Source organism: Budorcas taxicolor, chromosome 12 (genome assembly GCF_023091745.1).
Source record: "Budorcas taxicolor isolate Tak-1 chromosome 12, Takin1.1, whole genome shotgun sequence".
NCBI lineage: Eukaryota > Metazoa > Chordata > Mammalia > Artiodactyla > Bovidae > Budorcas > Budorcas taxicolor.
Window position 1 is genome coordinate 34,579,441 of NC_068921.1, and position 13,131 is coordinate 34,592,571.

Sequence of the window (13,131 nt, forward strand, 5' to 3'; positions counted from 1 at the left end):
AGACAGGTAGAGCTCAGGGTTGTTGAGAACAGTGAAGGGGGAGGGGCCCCTTCGAGTTCCCGCTTCCTCAGACACGGCCCTCGGTCATGTGGTCATGATTTAGACCCTGGGTGTCCGACCTGTTTCTGTTTCAAGTAGAGCAACTCAAAGAAACATTCACCCTGGTAAGTGGAACTGGCATGTTTCTTTCCTGCTCCTTGAATGAGATCATATATGGTGCCAACCCCGCCTGCTATGGGAGAGCCTGGGCTGCCAAAGCAGGGCATTTTTGCTGGATGGACACACTTTGTTTGTATTAGCTGCGGGCAGTGGCTTCGGGCGATGAGGCCAAATGCATGGATTCCACAGCTGGCCAGGGCTGACCGCCAGGCCGGTTCCTTAATCGCCACTGTAGGCCACCAACTGTTTGGCCCCTGATGCGTGAGAGAAGGACAAGGGTCAGTGGGCAGAGACCATGAGCTTGTCATGTCCCTTCGTGTGTTAGAGAATATTCCATGAGCAAAAACTGGTGTCTCGTTATGTGTGGGACTGGCCTGCAGTTCATTAGGTCCTTGTAGATGTCCTTCAGGCCGGTCTTTGCGATGACTCTGCGAGGATGGGGCAGGCTGTCCTGGGCCACGGTGAGGAAGGCGGGGCACGAGAGATTAGGTGATTCCCAGGCCGTGGCCTCCACCTTCAGTGATATGAGAGGGGCAGCCAGCTTCCCCTTTGGGGAAACGTATGGGCAGAGAAGGTCATAATAGTTCAGCGTCTATATTGTGTCAGGCAGTCAATAGCAGGACTAAGGTAAGAGATGGAGTAAAAGCCTTAGTTTAAGTCCTTGAGATGGTGCTTGACTTTCCTGGACACCAATTTCCTTAACTGTAAATGGAATTAGTAATTTGCTACCAAATCACTAGGCTCTTATGAAACTGAAACAAGACAGTATCTATAAAATCACTCTAACAAATTAAAGACACTGCACCTCTGCAAGGTAACCTTACCACACGACAGTACAGTTTTACTATCAGTAACATTTCCACTGTATTCAAACTTTAGGATATTCTAATATTCTTGACGATGTTAATGAAATAAAGACAAAATTATCGTGAAAGCAGTAAAAACAAACGTAGATTTAACATATCACGATTAATTTGATTTTTCTTATTGAGGAACTGTCAAATTTATTAGTATGGATAGTTTGAATGTTTATATTTCTTATGTTTAAAATTGCATTAGACTGCTGTTCAATCATATTAGATGCCGTAAGAAAGGCTAGTAGCTTTTATCTTCCATGTATTGCCATTGTAAAGGATTTATAGAAGTAAACGTGTGGTATACTGAAGCACTCAAAAATGGATTCACTCTCAGATGGAGATTTATATACAATAGAAACATTAGACTATAAAATCCTATATAGTGGTAATCAGCAAGGAACAAAACATTTCTGTCGTTTAAAACAATAAGGATGAAATAGCAATAAATATACACTTAATTTGGAGAAGGGAATGGCAATCCACTCTAGTATTCTTGCCTGGAGAATCCCACGGACAGAGAAGCCTGGTGGGCTACAGTCCGTGGGATCACAAAGAGTCAGACGTGACTGAACAGCTAACACACACAAACACACACACACACACACACACACACACTTAATTATCGGGAGAGATGTGTTCATTTATCTGCATATATAGACTGTTTGGCCACTGCACACCAAGAAATGGATATTTGTTGAACTGAATAAAGGTGTGAGTGTGTGTGTGAATCACATACTGAGAATTAAGACATTTTAATATTTCTTTTGTCTATATATTTTGATCTTGGATTAACACAAAGTAATCATGAGAATAGGTAAAACAATATGTAACAAAGGCTTTGTAAATGTTGATGTGCTCTATGTTTTTCAGTGTTATTCTGTGAAAGTAGCCTGGTTTATTGTTGAAATCCCCTACGTGGGGCGGAGAGGTCTGCTGGGGCCGGGTCACTTCCTGGTGTCCCCAGATGCTCTTGAAGCTATGACACACTTGCTGTCTGGCACCCCACCTGTAGGACTAACGTCTCAGTAAACTGACGTTGACAGGTCCTGAGAACATCTGTCATCTTGTCCCCTTCTCCTCGCCCATAGGGTGTGGGCACAGCCTCTAACCTCTTTCAACTTTGGTGTCTTAACCTGTAAAATGAGGAAACTATATGGAAGAAATTTTCGTCTACCTTCTAAGTTCTGCTGCTTTGTCTGAGGATTAAGGTGAGAAAATCAAACAAAATTTTATTAAGGAGTCTGGCTCAGATGGTAAAGAATCTGCCTGCAATGCAGGAGACTCAGGTTCAGTCCCTGGGTTGGGAAGATCCCCTAGAGAATGAAATGGCAGCCCATTCCAGTAGTCTTGGCTAGAAAATCCCATGGATAGAGGAGCCTGGCAGGCTACAGTCCATGGGGTCGCAAAGAGTCAGACACAACTGAGTGACAAACACAGATGCATGGAGAGACCCAGGGACTGAATGATTCACTGAGATGGCCAGAGCCCTCAACTTAAGTACCATCTTCAGCTAAAGACAGGGTAATGGCAGTAGTGGTTTGGGACTTCAAAGGGGAGGAAGGCAACTGACCTGAAGATAGGAAAGCGAACGTTGGTAAACAGCTGTTTGCTGGACCAGGCCGCGACAATGGGACACAGACGAACTGCAGCAGACAGACTCTGCAGGGTCCTCCCCGTCTGTGTGCCTAGTTCACACCACTGTTCTGTTCGGTGATGGTCCATCCTGGGATAGACGCTCTGTGTTCCTTTAGATAGTTAGTGAGAAGATCAAAGCTTCTTCCTGAGTCTTTGGGGCCTTACAAAGCATCGGCCTAAATTTTCCAGTAGTCATGTATGGATGTGAGAGAAGGACCATAGAGAAAGCTGAGCACCAAAGAATTGATGCTTTTGAACCATGGTGTTGGAGAAGACTCTTGAGAGGCCCTTGGACTGCAAGGAGATCCAACTAGTCAATACTAACGGAAATCAGTCCTTAGGTGATAAAGTAATTCAATTATACATGCATAAATATGTATATATATTCTTTTTCATCTTCTTTTCCATTATGGTTTATCACAGGATATTGAATATAGTTCCCTGTGCTGCACAGTAGGACCTTGTAGTTTATCCATCCTATATAAAATGGTTTGCATCTGTGGTGATTTAGTTGCGAAGTCGTGTCCAACTGTTGTCATCCCATGAATGTCTGCCATGCTCCTCTGTCCATGGGATTCTCCAGGTGAGACTACTGGAGTGGGTTGCCATTTCCTTCTCCAGAGGATCTTCCCGACCCAGAAATCAAACCCAGGTCTCCGGCATTGCAGACAGATTCTTTACCGACTGAGCTATGAGGGAAGTCCTAGTTTGCATCTACTAACCCCAAAACTCCCAGTCCATCCCTCCCTGACTGCCCTTTCTGTTAACAATCACAGGTCTGTTCTCTACGTCTATCAGTCTGTTTTGTAAATAAGTTACCTTGTGTGACATTTTAGATTCCACATGTAAGTGATGTCATACAGTATTTGTCTTTTCCTTTCTGACTTACTTCATTTAGTATGATAACCTCCAGGTCCATCTATGTGGCTTATCAGCCCAAGTTCATTCTCATGCCAAAGAGATACAATTGGAGGTAGCAAATTTTTCTCCCCTATTTAATACTATTAAATAAATAGTGTTATTTAAATGCCATGTGCAGAATTTCATATGAGTGAAGAAGGATCTATTGGTACTGAGGGGGTCTTGGGAAGCCTGAGGAATACTTAGAATGCCTGGGGAGTAAGTTCTCAGGGCGGTTTCACAAGGCCCTGGGTGCATACCTTGATAAGAAGAGAGAGCATGAGTGGTGTTTAGGGAAGGAATAGATGCTCCTCACTGCTGCTGCTAAGTTGCTTCAGTCGTGTCTGACTCTGTGCGACCCCATAGACGGCAGCCCACCAGGCTCCCCCATCCCTGGGATTCTCCAGGGAAGAACGCTGGAGTGGGTTGCCATTTCCTTCTACAATGCATGAAAGTGAAAAGTGAAAGTGAAGTCGCTCAGCTGTGTCCGACTCTTAGAGACCTCATGGACTGCAGCCTACCAGGCTCCTCCGTCCATGGGATTTTCCAGGCAAGAGTACTGGAGTGGGGTGCCATTGCCTTCTCCAGATGCTCCTCACAAAGGCAGGAAATATGAGGTTGCAATGCAAGGGTGACCCTTTCTGCAAATCTCTTCTCTCCTTGCCTCCCCTCCCCTTTTTCCCTCTTCCTTCCTTCCTCTTTTTAAAATCCTTGTTATGTTGAGTCTATTAGTCCATCTGTACCTCATTCTTAATGAACAGCTATCATGATAATAAGTGAAACATATTAAAGATACTACTTCAAACAAAGATGTCATTACATACTACTCTATCATGTTAAAAATGTATTTTCAACATTATCCCATGCTGGAGACACAATATAGTAGACATTTAATTTTTACCATTATTAAATGGAAATACCATGCGTGCAAAAGAGTGTGTATAAATTAGACTCGTTTGCCCACTTTCCTTTGAGGTAGTTTCTTTTTTGTTTTCAAGAGTTCTCTGTTGATTATCTGTGTGGCAAGTATGTTCTCCTGATGTATGTTGCTTGAGATGTTCACCTGTTTAATGTGGTTTGAATGTAGTCATCTTTTTCTTTTGTGGTTCGTGCTTTCCATCTGCTGTTTAAAGAGCTCATTTTTACCCTGAGGTCATGAGGATATTGGGTTATATTTCTTTCTAGAAACTTTATGGTTTGATTGTCTCACTGATGCCCTTAATCACCTGGAATTGATACTTGTGTGCACTGTGAGGTTCAAATACATTTTTCTTTCCAGGTGGGTAAGCACTTGTCCCAGTAACATTTCTTGAATGATCCAGCTTTCCCCACCGTACTCTGCCAACACCTCTGTCACGTATCAAGTTTCCATTAATGCAAGGATCTGTTTCTGAGCTTTATACCCTTTGATTGTTTCTGTTTGAATACCATACCAACTCAGGTATTATAGTTTTACATTACAGTTTGCTGTTTAGCAAAGCAAGTCTTTCCCCTCATACTTCTGAAAGACTGTCTTTACTCTTATCCCCTTGGTTTCCCATAGAACTTTTAGAATTTCAAACTTTATTTTGAACGGTTGTTGGGATTTTGATTGGAATGTCTTTGAATTAAAAGACCAATTGGAGGAGAGGGGGCATTTCAGTGATATTGAGCCTTCTTGCCCTGTATCATGTACATATCACTATTTTTAAAGGGTGTCTTTTGTTCAAGTTTATAGATTTTCTACCTAAAATTTTTATACAAGTTTTTTGTTATAATTATTCCAAAGTAACTTTTTTTTTCTTGGTATTATAAATGGTTTTCTCTAAAAATACCTTAAAAAACTTTTGCTGGTATGTAGAAATACAGTTGCACTTCTATCAGTAATCTGGATCAACTCTATCATTAATCCTGTTGACTTGTCTGAAATACTTTTTGAATGTCCCACCTGTGAAAGGTGATGATTCCCCCCTCCTCCCGTCCCTGTCCAGTGAAATGTTTACTAGACACAGAGATAGCCCAGGATGAGGTTTGCTCATTAAGAAGTTCCCATCTTTTTCCTCTTTACTAAATGTTTTTGTTTTCTTTCCTATTTGACAGAAGGTCTTTAATGGGTATGGAATTTGATCCTCTGATAAGCCCAGTCAATTAGGTCATAAACTATTATCTTGTATTATTATACTATATATACTGCATTCAGCTTGCTAATATGTGTTTAGAATTTTTGCATCTGTGTTCATGAATGACATTGGCCAGTAATTTTCCTTTTCCATACGGTGCCAGTCTGGTTTAGATAACTGGATTTGGGAATATTATCAGAGAGATGACATTATTTGGGCATATTGTCTGTTTTTATGTTTTTCTGGTAGACTTTGTTGTTTTAGAGTTACCTTGCTTATTGAATATTTGGTACATCTTTCCAGTAAAACCATCTAGCCTAATATTTTCCCTTTGGAGAGATTTTAAATATCAGTGAATGAAACTATTTTGGATTGACTTGTTTCTTGAATTTGTCTGTGCTTTATATTTTTTCAATAATTTGTCTGTTTTCAAAGTTTGAAAATTCATTACCTTAGAGTTATTTTTAGGGGATTCCCTGGTGGTCCAGTGGTTAGGACTCTGCACTTTCACTGCCGAGGGTCTGAGTTCAATTCCTGGTGACATGCTAAGTCACTTCAGTCGTGTCCAACTCTTTGTGACCCCATGGACTGTCAGACCCCATGGACTGTAGCTGGACAGGCTCCTCTTGTCTATGGGATTTTCCTGTCAAGAATACTGGAGTGGGTTGCCATTTCCTACTCCAGGGGATCTTCCTGACCCAGGGATCGAACCCATGTCTCTTTTATCTCCTGTGTTGACAGGGAGGTCTTTACCACTAGTGCCACCTGGGAAGCACAGAATGTAGCCAGTTCCTGGTAGGAGATGTAAGATCTTGCAAGCCACATGGCATGACCAAAAATAAATAAATCAATGAAGTTTAAAAAATAATATTCTGTTATCTTTTAAATTCCTGATGCATCCCATTTTCCTCCCTATGTATATGTATATATTATGTATATCACTTTTATCTTGATCAGTCTTGCTGCAAATTGGCCAATTTTATTAGACTTTTAAAATAACTCACTTTTCCATTGTATCTCTGTTTTCTATTTTGTTAATTCTACTCTTATCTACTCTCAGTCTTGTTTTCTTTGGATTTATCCCCATAATCTTTTTTCTAAGGTCTTGAAATGGATACTTAATTTTCAGTAATTCATTTTCCTGAATGAAATTATTGAAGGCATTAAATGTCCCATCAGTTCAGTTCAGTTCAGTTCAGTCACTCAGTTGTGTCTGACTCTTTGCGACCCCATGAATTGCAGCACGCCAGGCCTCCCTGTCCATCACCAACTCCTGGAGTTCACTCAAACTCATGTCCATCGAGTCGGTGATGCCATCCAGCCATCTCATCCTCTGTTGTCCCCTTCTCCTCCTGCCCCCAATCCCTCCAAGCATCACTCTTTTCCAGTGAGTCAACTGTTCTCATGAGGTGGCCAAAGTACTGGAGTTTCAGCTTTAGCATCATTCCTTCCAAAGAACACCCAGGACTGATCTCCTTTAGAGTAGACTGGTTGGATCTCCTTGCAGTCCAAGGGACTCTCAAGAGTCTTCTCCAACACCACAGTTCAAAAGCATCAATTCTTCAGTGCTCAGCTTTCTTCACAGTCCAACTCTCACATCTATACATGACCACTGGAAGAACCATAGCCTTGACTAGATGGACCTTTGTTGGCAAAGTAATGTCTCTGCTTTTGAATATGCTATCTAGGTTGGTCATAACTTTCCTTCCAAGGAAATGTCCCATAAATCTACAAAACGCCCTCTATAATGAAGAAGGAGCAAGTCAAAGACTCAGTGTTTTTTGTGGGCACTTGCTTTCAACCAGAATTTAATAAGATTCCTTTTGTTTATTTTTAGAGCTACCCTCTATTTGTGGAAAGTGGTACTGGGTTTCCATTTATGTTGTGGGTGGAAAGTTTCCTTTTATAATAGATTTATTTAAGTAGAGAGTTATTTTAAGAAAGAAAAACATTAAGTAAATAAAGAGGTGATACATAGTAGGCCAAAGATCCTCAGAATGGTATGCTGCATCTCAAATATGAGAAACGTTATGAAATGACTATAGATTGTGACTATCATTTGGGAAATTGGTGTCCCAGGCAGTTCACTGCCTCCTCTTACCCACTTGCGTGGTCACTGGCAAGTATAGTTGCTCAGCCACAGCAGGTGAGTTTTGAATAATCAGGGAGTAAGACAGGTCCTGGGGACACTCATATGTACAAATGGTTAAGTGTCCAAAAAAGGGAAATAGTTTCTGGAATTCCAAATTGTGGGTCAGATGTTCATAACAGAAGTGATACTAAAACTGAAGGTGGGATTGCTAGCGAGCAGTCATGAGTGGTTAGGACGTGGTGGTCCTTGGGTCCCAGCGTGGGTACAGGGGGGCACATCTTCAGTGCATTTCTCCCTTTGGCAAAACTGTTCAGACAGCAGCTCAGTAGGGGTCAGGAGAAAGACGGTATCCTGACCACATAATAATATGCTGGGGAAAGTCGCTGTATCCTGCTAGAAATGATGGCAAAAAGACGTGTGTGATGTGCATTCATTATAGCTCAGAGTTATTTAGGAAAAACGACCCAAAGTTTTTTTTTTGTAATGATCCATTGTCCATCTGGAGGAAAGTTATAATAATTTGCCATGAGGCTCTTTGCTGTTTAGCAGGTTTATGAAATGTGCCAGGTGATACAAGGTTAGTTAACATCCCAGATGACAGAAAATGAAAATGATAGTCTCTCAGCTGTGTCTGACTCTTTGCAACCCCATGGACTATACAGTCTATGGAATTCTCCAGGCCAGAATACTGGAGTGGGGAGCCTTTCCCTTGTCCAGGGGGTCTTCCCAACCCAGTGATTGAACCCAGGTCTCCCGCATTGCAGGCAGTTTCTTTACCAGCTGAGCCTCAAGAGAAGCCCATTTCATATACGATTTCACATAAAAGAGGAATAAGATTTTGGATGGGTTTGTTTCCATTAATCTCACTCACTCATGGCACCCGGGATATTTTTATAATATCAAGTCACTAGGGAAGTGTTTGGGGAAGAATTTGCAGCGAGTCTTCCATTTCTTCCCTGGGTTTTCATGAATCCAAGAATCTATAGTGATCTAAATATAGCTTGGATTATGATCTCTACATTACTTTTGTCTACAAGGCAACATTGCTGCTGCTGCTGCTGCTGCTGCTAAGTTGCTTCAGTCATGTCCGAGTCTGTGTGACTCCATAGATGGCAGCCCACCAGGCTCCCCCGTCCCTGGGATTCTCCAGGCAAGAATACTGGAGTGGGTTGCCATTTCCTTCTCCAATGCATGAAAGTGGAAAGTGAAAGTGAAGTTGCTTAGTCGTGTCCAACTCTTAGCGACCCCATGGACTGCAGCCTACCAGGCTCCTCCGTCCATGGGATTTTCCAGGCAAGAGCACTGGAGTGGAGTGCCAGTGCCTTCTCCACAAGGCAACATTGCTGCGTAGCAAAAACAGAATAAGTCAGCAGCTGGTTTTCTCGTTTTCTGCCCCTCACTTCCTAGTCGAGCATCTGAAACACCACCACTTAGCTTGGTGTTTCTAAGCTCCGTGGTTCTGAGCTCCAGGGAATTTCTAATTATAAACTGCTGGTTGCATCGGAGCCCTGCCTAGGAGCATGGCGCCTGGTCTCCCCTCACCACCAGCAGAGTTGGTATTTCTTAGGTTGGTGTTTCACAGATGTGTGAAAGGTTCCTGCTTTCACACAGCTGTCTCCCCCAAAGAAATGCCATCATGTCTAAGACTTGTCCTGCCTTGGACATTATAAAGGATTTGTAACCATGATACTTGCAGGAGTGTGTAGAAAATTCAGTCTCATGCATCCCTTTGGCTTAGCCTGATTGTCCAAGTTTGCCAATTTTTTCCTTCTAGTTTATTTCTTAACATGTTAGACTGTTGCAGGCACCCATGGTTCTTAAGCATATTGCTAGTAAGATACTCTTTTTTATTAAACATAGATGTTTCATTTTCAGATGTGAGTTATAATGTATAAAGTCACAGGCTTGGGTCTTGGGGTTCTGTTCCTGAGAAAAGGTACATTGTGCAAAGCACATATTCCACTTGGAAGAAGCCAGGGAACTGGAGGGATGAGGAGAAATGCGTAGGGAGTGAGAACATGGAACTAAGTTACGTGGACGTGTTTTTATTTATAGCGACGGCCGTGTGTCTGCCGGTGGTTAGTGGAGACCAGGTGCCATGCTCCTAGGCAGGGCTCTGACACGAGCAGCAGCTTATAATTAGAAAGTCCCTGGAGCTCAGCACTGTGGCTGTCAGCCACGAGGAGCTGCCTCATCTGGGCCTTTACTGGGAGGACTTTCCCCTACTCCTTTTTTACCCTTCCTTGGTTTTTCTTTCAGGATCCCAGAAGTGATGCTAAGATGCAGGTGTCACCAGAGCAAGAAGAAGGGCACTTGCCAGGGAGTATCGTACGTCTGCTGAGATGAGGGCAAGGAGCACAGAACCCAAGAACGTCCACAACATCTTCCCCACCTCCTGCAGAAAGAAATAAGGAAGATTCTCAGATGAAAATAGCTCCTCTTTGCTTTGGGGAAAAGCCAGAACCCATTAGCTGATAAGTTTTACCTGAAGAAGGCCCGTGGGCTGCTAATCAGCAGGCGTAACCCAGGGAGACGACACTGAGACGGGAGAGCTCTGCTGTGAGGAGTGCAAACACCAAACACAGCGATGCTTTCCCACATCAGATGATGAATGGATGCTGAGGGGGAAACAGCCCTTCCGCTGGCCAGGCAAGCTGGACTGGAGTCCACGCTCATGGGAACGACTTGGAAGGAGGAAAAATATTTTCATGGTTTTCCCAGACAGATATTTCAAGACAAGTGATAATGGAGACCCAGGATAATAGGTAAATGAGTGAATGTTTTAAATTATGGCACTTTGCACTGAGATTCAAAGCTTTCTGGGTTTTCACATAGGAAACATTTGTTGGCAAAAACAGAGGGATGCTCTCTCAAGCTAAAAGTGAATCAACCCCAGACACGTTGGTTCTAATGGGGATTGTGCAGGTAGACACTTGCACCACGGGCTGACGATCTCTTCTTCCATTTCCCAGATGGTTCTGGGTTCTGTTTCCTGGTGTGGCTCTTACAGTGGATAGTTGACTTGACGTGTCCTATTTTCTCCCTCATAAAATGTATGTATTGGTGCCTTTCACTGGCCTGTGATTATTTGGAAAATATTAAATAACAACTGTCAAGTACTTGGAATTGTATCAGATAAGCTGAGAGAAGACAGAGGACTCTCTGCTTTTCCTTTATAAACTATGAAGATAAAAGATAACATTTGCTCCTTTTTGCAAATTTAGTTGCTATTTTATGGGAACTTATTTTAAAAGCTTGAGGGCATATGCAAAAACATATAGTATCACTGATATGTAGAATTACCCCTTAAATTTCTCTGTATTCCTTTTTCTTATAACAAAAGACTCTTTCATTGATTTTTGATGTCTGTATTCAAATAGTGTGTTCAATAATCGAAAAGTTAGGACCATAGAGATCAGATAAGTCCTCACATCTTGTAATCCAATGACATCGATGAATAAACGGTCTTCTTAAATTTGACTTTCCAGTTTGAAACATTGGGAAAACCCAATATTTGTTTTTTCTCATTTACCTTTTGAAAACCTTTATTCATTAGATAGAGGAAGTTCAAGAGTAACCTTTTCACTTGAACTTACTTCTTAACAAATCAAGATTAACTTGTGACTCATTGTTATTCAAATATGAGAATAACATAGCTACAGAGACTACTTAATGGGTTTGAGTTTTGACAAACTGGAACTTTTGATTATTTCTAATATTATAAGAAGTCATCTGAGATGAATTTTCTCGCTATTTCTGACACTAAATTGTTTAAGCTTGATAGAGGAACCCTTATATAGCATCATACAAATGCTATCACAGTATTTTCTGTGGATTTTTTTCTTTCTTTTTTTTTTTACCTTCTAAACTGCTTCCATCGGAGAAGGCAATGGCACCCCACTCCAGTATTCTTGCCTGGAAAATCCCATGGAGGGAGAAGCCTGGTAGGCTGCAGTCCATGGGGTCGCTAAGAGTTGGACATGACTGAGTGACTTCACTTTCACTTTTCGCTTTTCACTTTCATGCATTGGAGAAGGAAATGGCAACCCACTCCAGTGTTCTTGCCTGGAGAATCCCAGGGACAGGGGAGCCTGGTGGGCTGCTGTCTATGGGATCACACAGAGTTGGACACAACTGAAGTGACTTAGCAGCAGCAGCAGCAGCAAACTGCTTCTGTATAGTGCTTTCCTCTTGTTTTGAAAGTAGATTTTTTTTCCAATTAAATGTTAACTCATTTTCACTCAGCTTATCAGCTAGAAGATTTGTTAGAAATAATTTCATGTATAAATCTATTTTAAATAGCAGTGATGACACAGACGCTTTGATGCTGACACTAAGCATATATTCAACAATTAAGATTGACAATTAAGCATCTAAGAGACAGTGAAAAAAAACCCAACAGATTGGATCATCTTTGCAGTCACTAGGTGCTCAAATATTTTTAGCTAGAACAAAGTATAAATTAACTTTGAGAATATCTTTGCAGAGATTTACATCCTGTAGGCTTTGGGCTCTTTAGAATTTCCTCAGAAGTTATAATTTCCTTAAAGCTAAAATGTCAGTGACTGCATACAGCAGCATTTATAAATACACAGAGTATATGTTCATTATCAAAGCATCTTAAGATTATTTTATAAACACATTTTTATTAAGATATTTAAAACTTGTCTCATTAAGACCCTTACTGTGTAAAACTTGATTGCCTGGTCTTTTTGTTCGGGGGGCAAGATAATAATTTTTAAAGCTAAAAAGGATCTGGGGTGGGCTTGATCTAGGGCACTGTAACTGAGTGCTCAGGGGGCGTGTGTACCCACTGTGTTAACACACAGAGCCTTCCCAGCCCACTGGATTTATGTGAGTATTTAGGGAAAGAAGATTGTCTATGTGATAAGCAGTTTAAAATGTTCTGCTAAGATAAAAGCAGGCATATTATTGACTATACCATCTGAATATTAACCTAAAAATTGAGTTGGTATCACTCTTTTTTAAAAATTTATTTAGCTGCAATGCATCTTAGTTGCAGCATGAGGGATCTTTAGTTGCAGCATGTGAACTCTGCAGTTAGGGCATGTGAACTCTTAGTTGCATATGGGCTCTAGTTCCCTGACCAGGGATGGAACCTGGGTCCCCCTCCCTGTGGACCATCAGGGAAGTCCCTGGTCTCCCTTGTTGAAGGGTGCTTTGGGACTGGTTCCCTTCCATTGTGTCCAGGGGACCTCTGGAGTGTCAGTGTGTTACTGTGCAAAGAGCAGATTCCAGGATACAGAGAGGTGGACCAGATTTGGGGAACCTGTCCCCTAGGGTGCTGAAGAAACAGTTCTAGGTACAGGGTGCTAAAGCGCTTGGTCCATTTGGGGTTGATTCAGGCTGGTGACAATGTCTAAAAGAT